This window comes from Danio rerio, chromosome 19, assembly GCF_052040795.2.
Source record: "Danio rerio strain M-AB ecotype USA chromosome 19, GRCz13ab, whole genome shotgun sequence".
NCBI lineage: Eukaryota > Metazoa > Chordata > Actinopteri > Cypriniformes > Danionidae > Danio > Danio rerio.
This window is the reverse complement of record NC_141039.2, coordinates 33058752-33073863: the sequence shown is the minus strand read 5'-3', so window position 1 is coordinate 33073863 and position 15112 is coordinate 33058752. Positions and strand designations below refer to the sequence as shown.

At 33.7% G+C, this 15112-nt stretch overlaps 1 protein-coding gene and 1 long non-coding RNA gene across 12 annotated transcripts in view; one reads left to right on the top strand and one right to left on the bottom strand.

Moving 5' to 3' along the window:
• nhsl3 (NHS like 3) overlaps positions 1-15112 on the top strand; it is a 103553-nt gene that overhangs the window by 77330 nt on the left and 11111 nt on the right. The gene's annotated exons all lie outside the window — the stretch shown is intronic.
• On the bottom strand, positions 11176-14595 carry LOC147832595 (uncharacterized). The gene is made up of 3 exons (XR_015516975.2): positions 12572-14595; positions 11697-12500; positions 11176-11283 (listed from the first exon to the last, which is right to left on the bottom strand). It is a non-coding gene; the product is annotated as an uncharacterized LOC147832595 (long non-coding RNA).

Genomic DNA, 15112 nt, shown 5'->3' with positions numbered 1-15112 from the left:
ACTTACTACTTCCGGCGAGATTCCGGAGTGCGCATCCCATGCATGCTGCGCTATCCCATGATGCCCCGCGAGCGAATTCATGAATGGAAGTAAAGCGACGCAACTGACGCAGGTAGGTCACGTGACCATGACAAAATGGCGGATGCAGTACATCCGAATTCCATTCTTACTTTTCACATTCATACTGTATAGAACGTACTTTTCTAACGGGCGAGTAGTACGTTTAAATTCAAATGCAGTACCTACTTAGTAGTAGGCGGTTTCGGACGCAGCCTAAATCTTTTTTCTAATGTCTTACTCTCAGGAAGTTCCCCTTGGCCTCAGCAGCGAGGGAGTATGAGATCAAACTGAGCTCAATCTCCCCTTGCCCAGAGAAGGAGGGGAGCTCTGGGCTCGAGAATCCCTTGAGCTCAGGGCTCTCTCCTGGGACAGCACGCCAAACAAGCTATGTACAAATTGTGAGCTAAGTGTGAACTCTTCAAATAAAATGTGTTGTTGGATTTTCCTGCAAATAAAAAGACTTAAAATAAACATAGACTTAACAACTTAAGTCTTCTTATAAACCCTGCAAAACACTTTTTTTGTGTTTTACTAAGGCTTGGTAAACAACATTGTGAGAAAATGACGACAGTGAGATGACAACATTTTCATTTTTGTGTGAACTATTCCAAATTTGTTTCATGGTTTATTTTGTAATTAGGAATATATCAGCAACAAAGATTTGGCATTTGACTCCTAGAGCTTATGTAACACCAGGTAGTGTCTGTTTTCAGAAAAAGTCTGCGTCTGTTCTGCATCAGAATCACACCATGACCATTAGTGTAGACAGAACTGTTCTGTTGTGTTATGAGCTTGTGAAAGTAACACACACACACTTGAACTAATGCAACCATGTTTTGAATCTGACAGTTCTACACAAGACTCAATATTTTTATGTAAAGTCGGAGTCACAGGACTGACAATTCACAGAAAAAAATAAACCTTTGTGTTTACTTCAGAGAACATAAACTGTATGCCATACAACAAATACTCTATACGTATTTTCTCATTTTAATACATCCGAAAGACTACTATGGTCCTTTTAATAAAATCCGGGGTTGTTTGCACAACTAAAAGTGCTAAGAATGGAAATGTTTACCTAAGAATTTAGATTTATGTGCACATACTGTACAACCATGTAGTCTGAGATAGTTGTTTTGGTTGGTAAGCTGATGCCTATAGACTGTACACACAATACAAATCACATGACTTGGTGGTAATGTTGCTTGTAGTTTAGGTATTGTTAGAAAACCCTCAGCAAGCTGTTGTTCTTTGCAGAATCATCCATCCACTAAAACGCTGATGTTCATCCTCTGTTGTCAAAGTCATATGCGTTCAAGTCACATTAATAATCCAGGTGGCATTTCTGCCCGTCATCCTGTCTGACAAAATAGACTGCTCAAGACATCAGCAATTCACATTTACAGCTTCTGCATCTTATCTTGCTGACAAAATCAGGTCAGTAGTACAGTGGCTTTATGCAAGTGAATGTGTAAAAAGGGCATTGACTGTATTAGTTGATTATAAACTACCACTGTTTTTTCAATACATACAGGGTACATACAGGATTTGTACGGATCACAACCCTACAGTTCGGAACACAAGTGACCTACAGATTAATACGTTTTGTAAACACACAACTTGTATTTGAATCCTAAATTTGTAATGATCGCAGAGAGATCGTCTCTCACGTCATTTAAATCACATGTATGAAAGCATTTAGGCTTTTCTGTAAAATATAATGATGATGGAAAAAGTTGTGGTAGATTATTTGGGATGTGGTGGTGGGTTTCCTAAGTTATTAAAGGTGTTTTCTGTCACTATTTGTTAAGCTTGCATTAATGCATTCATTGTAAGCTGCATGATTAATCATTAAAAGATCGGGATCTCAACACCCACGCAACATAAGTTATAAATGATGGTGATTTGCATGTTTATTAATCTTAAGAGAATCAGTGTTTGGTCTTTTGAGATATGAAGTTACAAACAAATACAGATAAGTACTGGAATAACAATTTTAGTTTTGATTAAACCACTGATGTTTATGGTAAAGATTAAAATCATGTGCATTTAACTTGACGCTCAAAAAGGAAAGTTGTAGGCAGCAATTACAGTATTTAACATTTTTACTTAATTTAACATTATTTTACATTATTTTACTGAATAATTCCTCAAAAATGATACATCTAGCAGTGAAACAAAGTTTTATGAGTGAGTAACTGAATTTTTTTTTGAAATGGAGACTAAATACACATTTATTATACATTTTATTTTGTTTACAGTACTAAATAATTTACTATTTATTTTTATTCAGCTGATTATATCTTCATTTTATTTTTAATAAAATTACAGCTTCTAAGTTCTGTTTGTTAAAACCAATAATTCTTGCAGTGCTGTTTTTGTAATAAATGGGAAGCAAATAACATTTGTCTCCCCTTATTGACTGATCTGAAAAATGGTCCAATCCATGACTAAAAAACTATAATGTGATCCGAACCTTGAGATTTGTGATTCATTACACCACTAATACAATGTGAGTAAATTTTGACAGACTATTAGTTTTGGGGTAAAATTTCCTGTTAAAACTAACAGAGATTGTGTCTTTGTGTGGTATTATTAAACACAACCTACCTTAATTTAAAGATGATAATACTAACCAGTGGAATGCTAACTTATTTTTCACAGTTTATTTAGTGAGCTAATGTAGCAAACATCCTTTATATCAACTTCACACAAGAACGATACTAAAACGTTCCATTTCTGTTGGAAGCAGGTGTGGTGTTTTCCTTTGGTGCCAGATTTTCACTTTAATTTAACTGTTGAAAAGAACATTGCTCTAATTCCTGACCATTGTTAAATGTCTTAAATGAGCTTCATTTAAATACAAGTGAACTCTAATGCAATGTAATGTTGATAATGCTATTCTCTCAACTAATAGCCACACCGCTTTTTCAATCATAATATTAAGCTAGCATTTTTATTGGAAGACAAATTAAGTTTCAAATTAATGGGAACAAAGATAAACAGACACATGATGGAAGACACAGGGCTATTGGCTTGTTGTTGCACATCTGGTTGAAGCACATGTTTATCTGTGTACTCACAGACCCTTTAATGTACTGAGAGCAGTAAAGACACTCCCATCAGTGTCACTAAAGCTGCTTTAAAGTTTGGTCTGCTCCAGTTCACTGTGAGGTCAATGTTACCCCTCTGATTGTACTAACAGCATACTGCTCAGAGCGGGATACAAACCAGTGTCTGTATGGGAGGTGGGTGTTAAAACAAGGATGATATAGACCAGTGAAGAGACTTAAAGATCTTACTTAAAGATCCCTGAAAGCGGTGCTCTTCTCACTGAACCTTACACCATCCGGGTCACAGCACCAATTCACTAAACCCACTTTGAGCAGGATTTAAACTGGTGTTTTTGTGGGGAAGCTGGGCACACTAACAAGGACTGATGAGCTTATTTCATCAGTCACCAGTGCTTGATCCAAAAAAATATTTATTGTTTAGTGTAGATGGTCATGTGGCCCAATGCACTCAAAGAAAGACCTCATTTTCTCTGCCTACCGACCTAAAAAATTAAAGTTGTGGAAGCACACTAAAACAAAATATTCATACTTTACAGGATTGTACCAAAGCAGAAACATTTGATAAAAATTGTAGTTCATGTCCACTTCTTTTTCATTTGCCTGCTTTCCTGATCACTCATTAAACACATAGAACTGTGATATGGGTTAGTTTATTCATTGTGTCAATCACAGTGTGTTGTGGGAAAACAAATAAGAAAAAATGTGAGCAGTTACACAAAAGAAATATATTTAAACATGCTAATATCAGGTGGAAATTGTTATTTCTAGGTAAACCGCTTGTTATCTAATCACTAAAAACATGTTAATATCAGCTTCAAACTAAAGAACATCTTGGCAAACTTAGCAGACAAGCATCACTCATGCGTTTCATAATTTTCAAATATAATTACAGCATGATTAGTCAGTGTCAGAGATGTCCAAACTATGGCCTGTGGGTCAAAGTTGGCCCTTGATAACTTTTGATGAGAGAAGAGAAACTTTTGATATGAGAAGAGAATGAGAATGATGGGGAGGGTTGGGGTGAATGCATTTCACAGATTGTAATTTCTAATTTAACGTAACATTTTTGTTTGTTTTATTGATGAGCTACAATCAAGCAAGCTGAAAATACAATTAAATTAAATGTTGTAAATCAATCAAATGTTATACATATTTTTTTATATAAATAGTTACTCTGGATAGAAGACAATGCAGAAAACATTGGCAAGCAAATCAAGGCAAAAAAACAAAAACAAAAAACAGGTGCAACTTGCATAGTGTTTAACTGTAATAAGTTCATTAAAAAATAGTTAATATAAAGCAATGTTTCCTAGTTATTTTAAAAGACCATGGCAACTTTAATGTAATAAAGTTTGGCATATTTAGCTTTGACCCACCACCCTTATTCAAGACTGGGTTTTGGCCCTATGGGTTAAATGATAGTTATGAGGCTGCAATGCAGCACCAATATCCTACACAACTGTTCAAAGAAAGGAAGTAATGACTGTAAAAGCCCTACAGGCTTAGTGACCGTAAACTACATAATTGTGTTTTAGTAGTTACCAACCGAGAATTCAATGTTTTTTTGGTCATGCTGCAAAACACTGGCCCACAGGCAAAAACATGATGCTTTCACTCATTTGTAAGACACACTGCTTTGCTTTGTAACACTCATTGAAAGGGACATTCTCTGGTTTACCTTGTTTTGAAGTCAATTTTAATAATTGAACTATAACATCATGGAATGGAACATGTTTTACTCACAGTGCCATCAACAGGTCATGCATTCAGTTGTTTCCAAATGTGGCTTTTTAGAAAATAAAACAGGAGAAAGCATTGCAGCAGTGCAGTGGTGTCTCTTCAAATGCTTTAGTAATGAGCTTACAAACGTTTGATCAAAAATAGCAATTCAATATACATTTAGGTAATAATAATAGCATTTAAAAATCTGAGTGCACTCAATCTTTTTCAATCTCAGAAATCTTACAGATTTTTAAAAAATGTTTTAATTTGTTCTTAATATGAGGAAGATTTGAATTATCTGATGAACATTCTTTCACTGTAAAGAACATCTTGTTCAGTGGATATAATCCATGTTTGTTTAAAGTTTATCATGCAATAAAAACTATATTCGCACTTATTTTGAGCATAACAACTGTCTTTTCTCGTGCCCTGTTTTAATAGCGAGCTGTTAAACATTTGGTCAAAAGTTGCAATGCAAAATATGGTTCAGGCCATAATAAAAGCATTTAAATGCACTGAAAATCAGAGGGCACTTACTTGGTCAACGTTAAAAAGTTTATGTGAATTTAGGTTACTCATATGCTTGCAGATCGAGGCTTGGACGGCTTTCCTCACAGTCCTCAACTGCCCTCTATACTGTTAAAGAGTAAAAATACCACTGGATTCAGATCCCTCACAGAAATGTTGCATGCGGCAAGTGTTTGATTTAACCACATTGGAAGGATATTGACTATAATATTTATGATTTTGGTGTTTTCTGTGTCTCTTTCCTTGGCTTTCTTGAAAGTCCTAACCACAAATGTTTAATTGCACCATATTGCATTCCAAACTCCTAGATTAAACTTAAAGGGATACTAAAGTCGCTTTATAATAATTGTTTTTTGAAAAGGAATACATTGTGAAAGATCTGGATTGAGTTGCACAATGATCTGTGCAATATAATCCTGTGCTGTATTTGTCATAACAGTGTAATTGACATTGTTTTGGTCAAAATGGCGTGTTGCCTGGAAATGTTGTCACAAATGAAGGATCAGATGTGATAGAGAGAAAGAAAGCACAATACACACTCTTTTACGTTCTATAATTGTGGACATGCAGCTGCTTGTTAGAATCACATGACCTTGTTTGACCTCTGTTATGATGGTAATAAAATACTCAGCAGTTGGTGTGCATGATGCAGGGTGCATGTGTTTGACTGTAAGATTTTATTGGTAGTAACATTTAACATTCAACACACAACCTTAGTAATTGGATGATGGGTTCTTTGTGTGTGTGTTTTGGCAGACATCTGCATCATGAAAATTAGACTGATGTTGTTTGGGATGAGAGCGATGCAGACTAAATAGATTTCCTGAAATCGAATATTCCATATCTTAATATGAACATAAACATATTAATTTGCCACTATACACAGACAAGCTGAACCTCAGTGTGTATTTGAAAGTCTTGGAGGATCAAAATATCATGTTAATTTGTAATATGTAATGACTTTAAAAGTAATTGTGCACTTAAAATGTGTGCATATAATTTGCAAAATGTAAAACCAAGTAGTTTACACTGTGTATGGTTTTATTATTTAAACTCATTTTAACTGCTCTTGTTATAGCTTTAAAAGTGTGCTGACGCTGAATTATTTTAAAACAAAAGCCATATGATTTGTTATTTTTCTAACACAGTGACAAATCAACATTTTAAGCATGTGGTAAATGTTTAATAACATTTTTAACATTTAATATTTTGGCATCAAGGTGGCCCTATTTTGCTTTTTAGATATCACCTTTAATGGAGTGTGTAATTTAGCTGTTTGAAAATGTCAAAGGTCTATAAAGTTTGTTATTTGCACAGCAAAAGTTATTGTCCCCTAATCGATTCTGAACTGCTGGAAAAAGTCATTGAATTAGTTTAACGTTCTACATAATGTAGATCCATAACAAATTGGTATAATACCCAACTATGGCAATAATTAGCTGCCTAGAACATCTGTTAGCCAACACTCAAAAATGTTGGGTATTTGTGCTTATCCATTTTTGCCACAAGCCTTTGTTCATTTATTAAGCTCATTTTAATGCTGGTGCAGAAGAAATCCTCATACATGACAGTTTAAAATGCACCATTAACTAAGGAAAAAGTTACCACTGAGAAATGTCCTCTTCAACTGGTTCCATGATCAAGTTTGTGGTTGATCTAGTAGTTCTTTCACCATTTCAACATAGGACTCACACTTTCATTGATATAGCAAAATCAACGGCATAATTATTGTCTACTTTGTACAATCTGTAGATTTCAGGACACCTCCAGAGCTAAAATTCAGATAATGATTATTTAACTGTTATGCTCTACAAGCTATCATAACAGACTTAATAAACTTGGGTTTATAAGGGGTTTAAAAAAAGAATCAGAAACGCACTGCAAATTGCAGACAACAACGAAAATCTGTCAGGTGACCCCAAAAATGTTATAGATTTTATTAGATTTTATGGAAATGCACTTCCGCTGCAGAATCATCCCTCTTCCAAGTTGAGATATTAAGTCTTCTGGTGAAATTGTATTCATATCACAATATATATCGGGAAATGAAAAAACCTAAAAAAATGTTACATTTATCCAATAGTGGCCCTATTTGAAACCTTTTAGGAAGTGTAAAATGCAATGAGAAAATGAATGTTTTTTACATGGGAGGCATGTAAACCTATCGCAGGAGACTTTCTAAACAAATACAGAAATCTCATTTAGGCTCGAGACGATTTTCATTTTTTAAGAGTTCACACTTAGCTGATGATTGATTATAAAGCATGTTTGGCATGCTGTCCTGCGAGAGAGCCCTGTGCTCTTAAGATCTTCGAGCCCTGGACTCCCTCCCGTTGGCATGGCGAGAGAGGAGTTTGAGCTCAGGTAGATCTCGAGAACTCCCCTGCTGTAGTAGCTAATGAACAGATAGTAATTGCTCTTAAAAGACAACTACTTACTAGACGCAAGCCTATGGTGCTGGTTTGAATTATTCAATTAACTTAAGTTGCATGTTATTAGATGCAGGAGGAAACCGGGGAACCCAGGGGAAACCCACATAAGCACAGAACGTGTAATCTCTGCACAGAAACGTCCGCTGGCTTAGTAAGGACTAGAACCAGTGACGTTCTTGCTGTTAGGCAACAGTCCTAACGACTGGGCCACCGTGTCACCCATCTAGGAAAGGCGTAGCTTTTAAATGCGTTTGAATGGAATCCGATAAACCTTTGAGCACCAGGGTAATACACTGTTGTGGTGTCACAATCGTGTTGTAATTTGGGACATATGAAGCCTACTCACTTCCTTGAAATCGAGGGATTGAGGGTTTGTCCATCTAAGCTTCCCTCGTTAACTAAATGAAGTGGAACACACTTCAAAATGGCATTGGGAATTCCCAATTGAACAAGTGAAGGGACATTGGCGAGTGCTTGTTTAAAAGTGGACTGGAACGCAGCCCAGGTTATTTTCAAAAATTGCTCCAAAGTTGTGAAGTTCCTGGCTTGCTTCCATTAGAAAAACTCCATCTCTTGAATGTTTTAATAAATGCCTTAAAATAATTTTTGTATGTATTTTTTAGGTCATTGATGTTTGTCATTGAGAAATATGATGTTATGCACTTTTATATTCCATCTTTTCCTTTATTGTTTCTAATGTGGTAGTATTATAAGAGAATGTATTTAGGGAACATATCATCTTGGCTACATTGTCCTCTGTCTGTACCCAAGACTTCATGTCTAATAAGGGGGGAAAACAAGAATCTTAAAATATCATGACGCCTGCAGAATAAACCCTGCTTGCTTCTCAACCCCGCGTGCTATTATTAGTAAGTATTGATGAAGCTTTCAGGCAGGGGGGGAAGGATTACTTCGCACTGTGTTTTTTTGTACAGAAGATTTATAGATGCTTCGAGGGACTTGTAAACCCTGATAGATGCAGAACTCCATCACAGACAAGAAAATAGGCTTGTCTTTGGCTTCCTAGAGCTAATGATTTGAGGCGGTGCCCTGCTAAACGAAGGAGAGAAAACACAGCTCATCATCTCCCGGGACATTGAGAGTCATCAGTATCATCTCATCTACTCGTTTGGGCTTAGATTCCTTGAAAACAACATAGGGAGAGTTCGATGAAAGCAGCCTATTGTCAGAACGGGAGATTTGAGTCTGATATCTGGGGCAGGGCTCTGTTAGTCACGCTAAAACAACCGAATACTGGAGGGTTATATATATATAATTCAATAAATAGAAATCAACAAATGACGCACTTGTTGGCAACTGCGAAACAAACGCAAGTCAAGCTAATCTTTTGAGTATTCAGGGTGTATAACGGTAACAAATCATTCTAATTTCTAGGCATTCATAAAAATTTCATGGAAGATTACTCATGGCAAACTCATGCATTGTTTGGTTGATGTGTACCTGTGTGGAAAAATGTGGAAAATAGAAGCTAAAGCGGCTGCAAGCTACATTAACCTTCTATTGATTTATCCCAGATTAAGTCAAATGTTAAAGAGTTCGCCCTGCTCTGAAAGCCCCCAGGCCAACATGACTTTCATTTATAAGTAACTTTAAGCAAAGAGTCTCACTAGGTGGTGGATGTAAATATTTAAAGCATGATTTTGTTCTCAAATTTTCCTTGTGTTTACATCTTGCTTACATATACAACACAAAACTTCCATTGACACATAAATATTTGGTTCAAATAAAATTAAAAACATATCTGAGACAGTATTTAAATTAGCCCTGGGTTTTAAAATTGACTTTACCTGCTTTCTAGGAAACTCAAAACAACATCTTAAAAAAAAATAAAAAAATCCATCCATCTGCAGAAACTGGAAGTAACGGAGTACAAATACTTTGTTACTGTAGATTTTTCTAGTATCAGTACTTTACTCCACTATTTATTTTTCGAACAACTTTTTTACACAAATATCTGTACTTTCTACTTCTTACATTTTTAATAGGGTTTGTTACTTTCGTTTTTATGTGTTTTGTGACGCAATCTACACTTATTTTACATTATTCTACTTTTTATTTTTGTAATTTTTTTTCAGCAGCTGGGATGCCGAAAAAAATATAAAATAATGGACGTTAAAATATAGTTATTTACCATAAAATAAGTTAAGTTAAATTACAGACATTTAACGTAACATAACAGACGTTAATTTACAGACATTTACCGTAAAATAACAGACGTTAAATTATAGACATTTACTGTAAAATAACGGACGTTAAATTGCAGACATTTACCGTAAAATAACAGATAATAAATTACAGACATTTACTGTAAAATAACAGATGTTAAATAAAAATTTACCGTAAAATAACGGATAATAAATTACAGACATTTACTGTAAAATAACGGACGTTAAATTACAGACATTTACCGTAAAATAACGGATGATAAATTACTGACATTTACTGTAAAATAACGGATGTTAAATTACAGACATTTACTGTAAAATAACGGACGTTAAATTGCAGACATTTACCGTAAAATAACGGATGAAAAATTACCAACATTTACTGTAAAATAATGGACGTTAAATTACAGACATTTACTGTAAAATAACGGATGTTAAATTACAGACATTTACTGTAAAATAACGGATGTTAAATTACAGAAACTGATGAGTCTGCTGTAAAGTTGGCCATTCTAAAAGGAGCTCAATTGAAATTTTCTCTATGGAGCCAGGACTAGTGGATTTTCAATGAATTGCAGTTTCAGTTACTTCCGTATTGGCCTCCCGAGGGAGAGCGGGAGGTTGCCGCTTGTTTCACATAAAATAACAGACTTTAAATTACAGACATTTACCATAAAATTACAAACATTTACTGTAACAAATGGATGTTTAATTACAGACTTTTACTGTAAAATAACGGTCGTTAAATTACAGACTTTTACTGTAAAATAACGGTCGTTAAATTACAGACATTTACTGTAAAATAACGGATGTTAAATTACAGACATTTACTGTAAAATAACGGACATTAAATTACAGACTTTTACCGTAAAATAACGGATGATAAATTACCGACATTTATTGTAAAATAACGGACGTAAAATTACAGACATTTATTGTAAAATAACGGATGTTAAATTACAGACTTTTACTGTAAAATAACGGATGATAAATTACCGACATTTATTGTAAAATAACGGACGTAAAATTACAGACATTTATTGTAAAATAACGGATGTTAAATTACAGACATTTATTGTAAAATAATGGATGTTAAATTACAGACTTTTACTGTAAAATAACGGACGTTAAATTGCAGACATTTACCGTAAAATAACGGATGAAAAATTACCAACATTTACTGTAAAATAATGGACGTTAAATTACAGACATTTACTGTAAAATAACGGATGTTAAATTACAGACATTTATTGTAAAATAACGGATGTTAAATTACAGAAACTGATGAGTCTGCTGTAAAGTTGGCCATTCTAAAAGTGAGCTCAATTGAAATTTGCTCTATGGAGCGAGGACTAGTGGATTTTCAATGAATTGCAGTTTCAGTTACTTCCGTATTGGCCTCTCGAGGGAGAGCGGGAGGTTGCCGCTTGTTTCACATAAAATAACAGACTTTAAATTACAGACATTTACCATAAAATTACAAACATTTACTGTAACAAATGGATGTTTAATTACAGACTTTTACTGTAAAATAACGGTCGTTAAATTACAGACTTTTACTGTAAAATAACGGTCGTTAAATTACAGACATTTACTGTAAAATAACGGATGTTAAATTACAGACATTTACTGTAAAATAACGGACGTTAAATTACAGACTTTTACCATAAAATAACGGATGATAAATTACCGACATTTATTGTAAAATAACGGATGTAAAATTACAGACATTTATTGTAAAATAACGGATGTTAAATTACAGAATTTTACTGTAAAATAACGGATGATAAATTACCGACATTTATTGTAAAATAACGGACGTAAAATTACAGACATTTATTGTAAAATAACGGATGTTAAATTACAGACATTTATTGTAAAATAATGGATGTTAAATTACAGACTTTTACTGTAAAATAACGGATGATAAATTACCAACATTTATTGTAAAATAACGGACGTAAAATTACAGACATTTATTGTAAAATAACGGATTTTAAATTACAGACATTTATTGTAAAATAACGGATGTTAAATTACAGACTTTTACTGTAAAATAACGGATGTCAAATTACAGATATTTACTGTAAAATAACGGATGTTAAATTACAGACATTTACTGTAAAATAACGGACGTTAAATTACAGACATTTACTGTAAAATAACGGATGTTAAATTACAGACATTTACTGTAAAATAACGGATGTTAAATTACAGAAACTGATGAGTCTGCTGTAAAGTTGGCCATTCTAAAAGTGAGCTCAATTGAAATTTGTTCTATGGAGCCAGGACTAGCGGATTTTCAATGAATTGCAGTTTCAGTTACTTCCGTATTGGCCTCCCGAGGGAGAGCGGGAGGTTGCCGCTTGTTTCACATAAAATAACAGACTTTAAAATACAGACATTTACCGTAAAATTACAAACATTTACTGTAACAAATGGATATTAAATTACAGACATTTACCATGAAATAACGAATGTTAAATTACAGACTTTTACTGTAAAATAACGGTCGTTAAATTACAGACATTTACTGTAAAATAACGGACATTAAATTACAGACTTTTACCGTAAAATAACGGCCGTAAAATTACAGACATTTACTGTAAAAAAATATAAAAAAAATAAGCAGATTTCAAATTACACACATTTTCTTAAATTTAAATTTGCTGTAAATTTCTTTAATTTACCATCTGTAATTTTACGGCATATATTTGTAATTTACTGGACGTTATTTAACTTTTTTCCCGGCACCACAGGTCCTGGAAAAAACTAAAAAGTAAAACAGATTTTTTTTTACAGTGTATATTATTTATTGTCATTGCGCAATTTGAACGTTATTTTTATTAAGTCAAACCTCTGATCATGCACCATAAATAGGCTTGTTTATTCAGCTTACGATTGGAGCGGCAAGAACTGCCAACTGATGTCATGTTTATACCAGGTAATACGATGTGTTTTGGTCAGTTGGATCACAGGTAAACCAAGAGATGCATTTCTGTTCAAAGCTGGCATTTAAATGAGGTAAAAGTCTTTTGTCCACTTTTGACCATGCATGGTGTACTGTATTATATATAAATCATTCAATCTTAAAACCTAACAATCATGTGCTTTTTTTGTCAACATTTGTACTATAAGTACTACAGCAATGAAATACTTTATGGATACATTATGCTTTGAGAATTATTTCCTTTGTTTAAAATGAGCTCTCATTTCTTGTCAGTTTAAATTAAGTTTTTTTTTGTGTGTGCAGAAAGTTCAGGGAACTGCACAAAACAGGAAGATGTGCATATGTGAAGCAGAGACTGATAAACAGACATCTTTTACCACCACCTGGTGGACGCCATGAAACAAAAACAACTAATAAATATAAATATATGAAATAAAATTAGGAAAAAGTAAAACTGCACAAAAATATATCACAATAACTTAAGTTAAACATGCATACAGTACACAAGCTAAGGTAATTCAAAATATTATAGTATTACAGTATACAAAAATGATTCTATTAGTATAAAAAAGTCTTTTTGAGTCAGATGAGGATTCAGGACATTATGCTTCTGTAATTTACCATAAATTTACCATGTGTCGTTTTTTTTTTCCTGTGCATTTTTGCAAACAAAAACTTCAATATGAAGAAATTGAATTTGGGTCTGGTGGCGGTTTAAAGGCATTCTCAACCCTCAAATCAGACCATGTACCAGATGGTGTCCTTTGTCTTCCCTGATAAATATTAATGGGATTTCTTGGGTTGGACAACAGGCAGTTGGTAGAGCTGAATGGCAGACTTGAAGGAAAAAGAAAGGATATGAGATTAATGGGATTAAAAAAGCAAAAAATCCACACTATCTAGCTGTGGACTCACTTGTGCAATCAGAGAGATTGTTAATGTAATTAGGATAAATATAAACAGTGATTCTTACTGTTTAAAAACAGTAAAGTTGCAAAGTGAAAAGTGGTGAATCTTTGGCGTAAAACCAAAAATGGCAAGTTTGCCAACCAAAATGGTGACTTTTCTTTTTTTAGTTTGATGTGAAAATGCCATAATTTTGAGCCAGCTCCACTCTATACTGAAGTGCCAAAGATTGCAACTCTAGAGTGCAGACATCAAACACCTGTTAAACAATTTACAGTTAAATGAGAAAAATCTAAATAAATAAAACTATTTCAGACTTGAATGTGCATTTTATCATAAAAAAAGAAAAATGTTCAATTATTCTTCATAAAGTGGAATCAAACGAGTCCCAAATCATATTAGATGGCTTCTGAAAACTTAGAAAATAGCCTTTCTAAGTTTGTCATGTATTTGTATATGTAGATTAATCAACATATTGCACTAGAACTGTGCATTCACACCGAAGGTGGTGAGCATATCTGCCATTCAGACCCATCTCCCGGCCATCTCCCGTATTGTTCTGTCTCCCGGAAAACTCCCATAATTTTTTATCAAATTCATTTAACAATGGAAGATCAAGTTGTTGCATGTGGTGTGCCTTTGCTCAACTTATCCAATATGTCCATGTTTGAAATATTCTGAAGCAGCAATATAGTTTCGTATTGTCCTTATAGTTGGCATGAGATTTCCATTTTTTTAAAGAAAAAAAAAATATATAACATTAATGCACATCAGTAACTGGCCAGTAAGTTTTTTTAATGTATGTCCCCATAAGGAAACATTGTAAATAATTCGTCACCTTAGAATTATAAGGTTCTATCTGCGTTCTGAATGATTTTGAGATATTGAGCTTCAGTTTTTGCAATCCATATAACTAATAATATGTGTGTAACAATTCTCTTTCAACGTGACAGAGAGCCTAAAAGTACTCTAAATGTAAATTATCAAAACTTTTTTTTTTTCATTTGCAAATTGGAGTAACAAAAACATGGTAAATGCAGATAGAACCTTTAATTCTGAAAAGTCATTTTCCGTTTGGAATCATAAGGTTCTATCTGGCAGATCATTTATTGAAGCGTTACTTTTCAAGAAATACAATCAAAAACACTCACAATTTGGCGGTGTAACAATATGTTGATGCTTAAGAAAGTAAAATTTCTGCTTTCTATAACATTTATATATTGTTTTGGATGAATATTTTTTACTTGTTCAAAT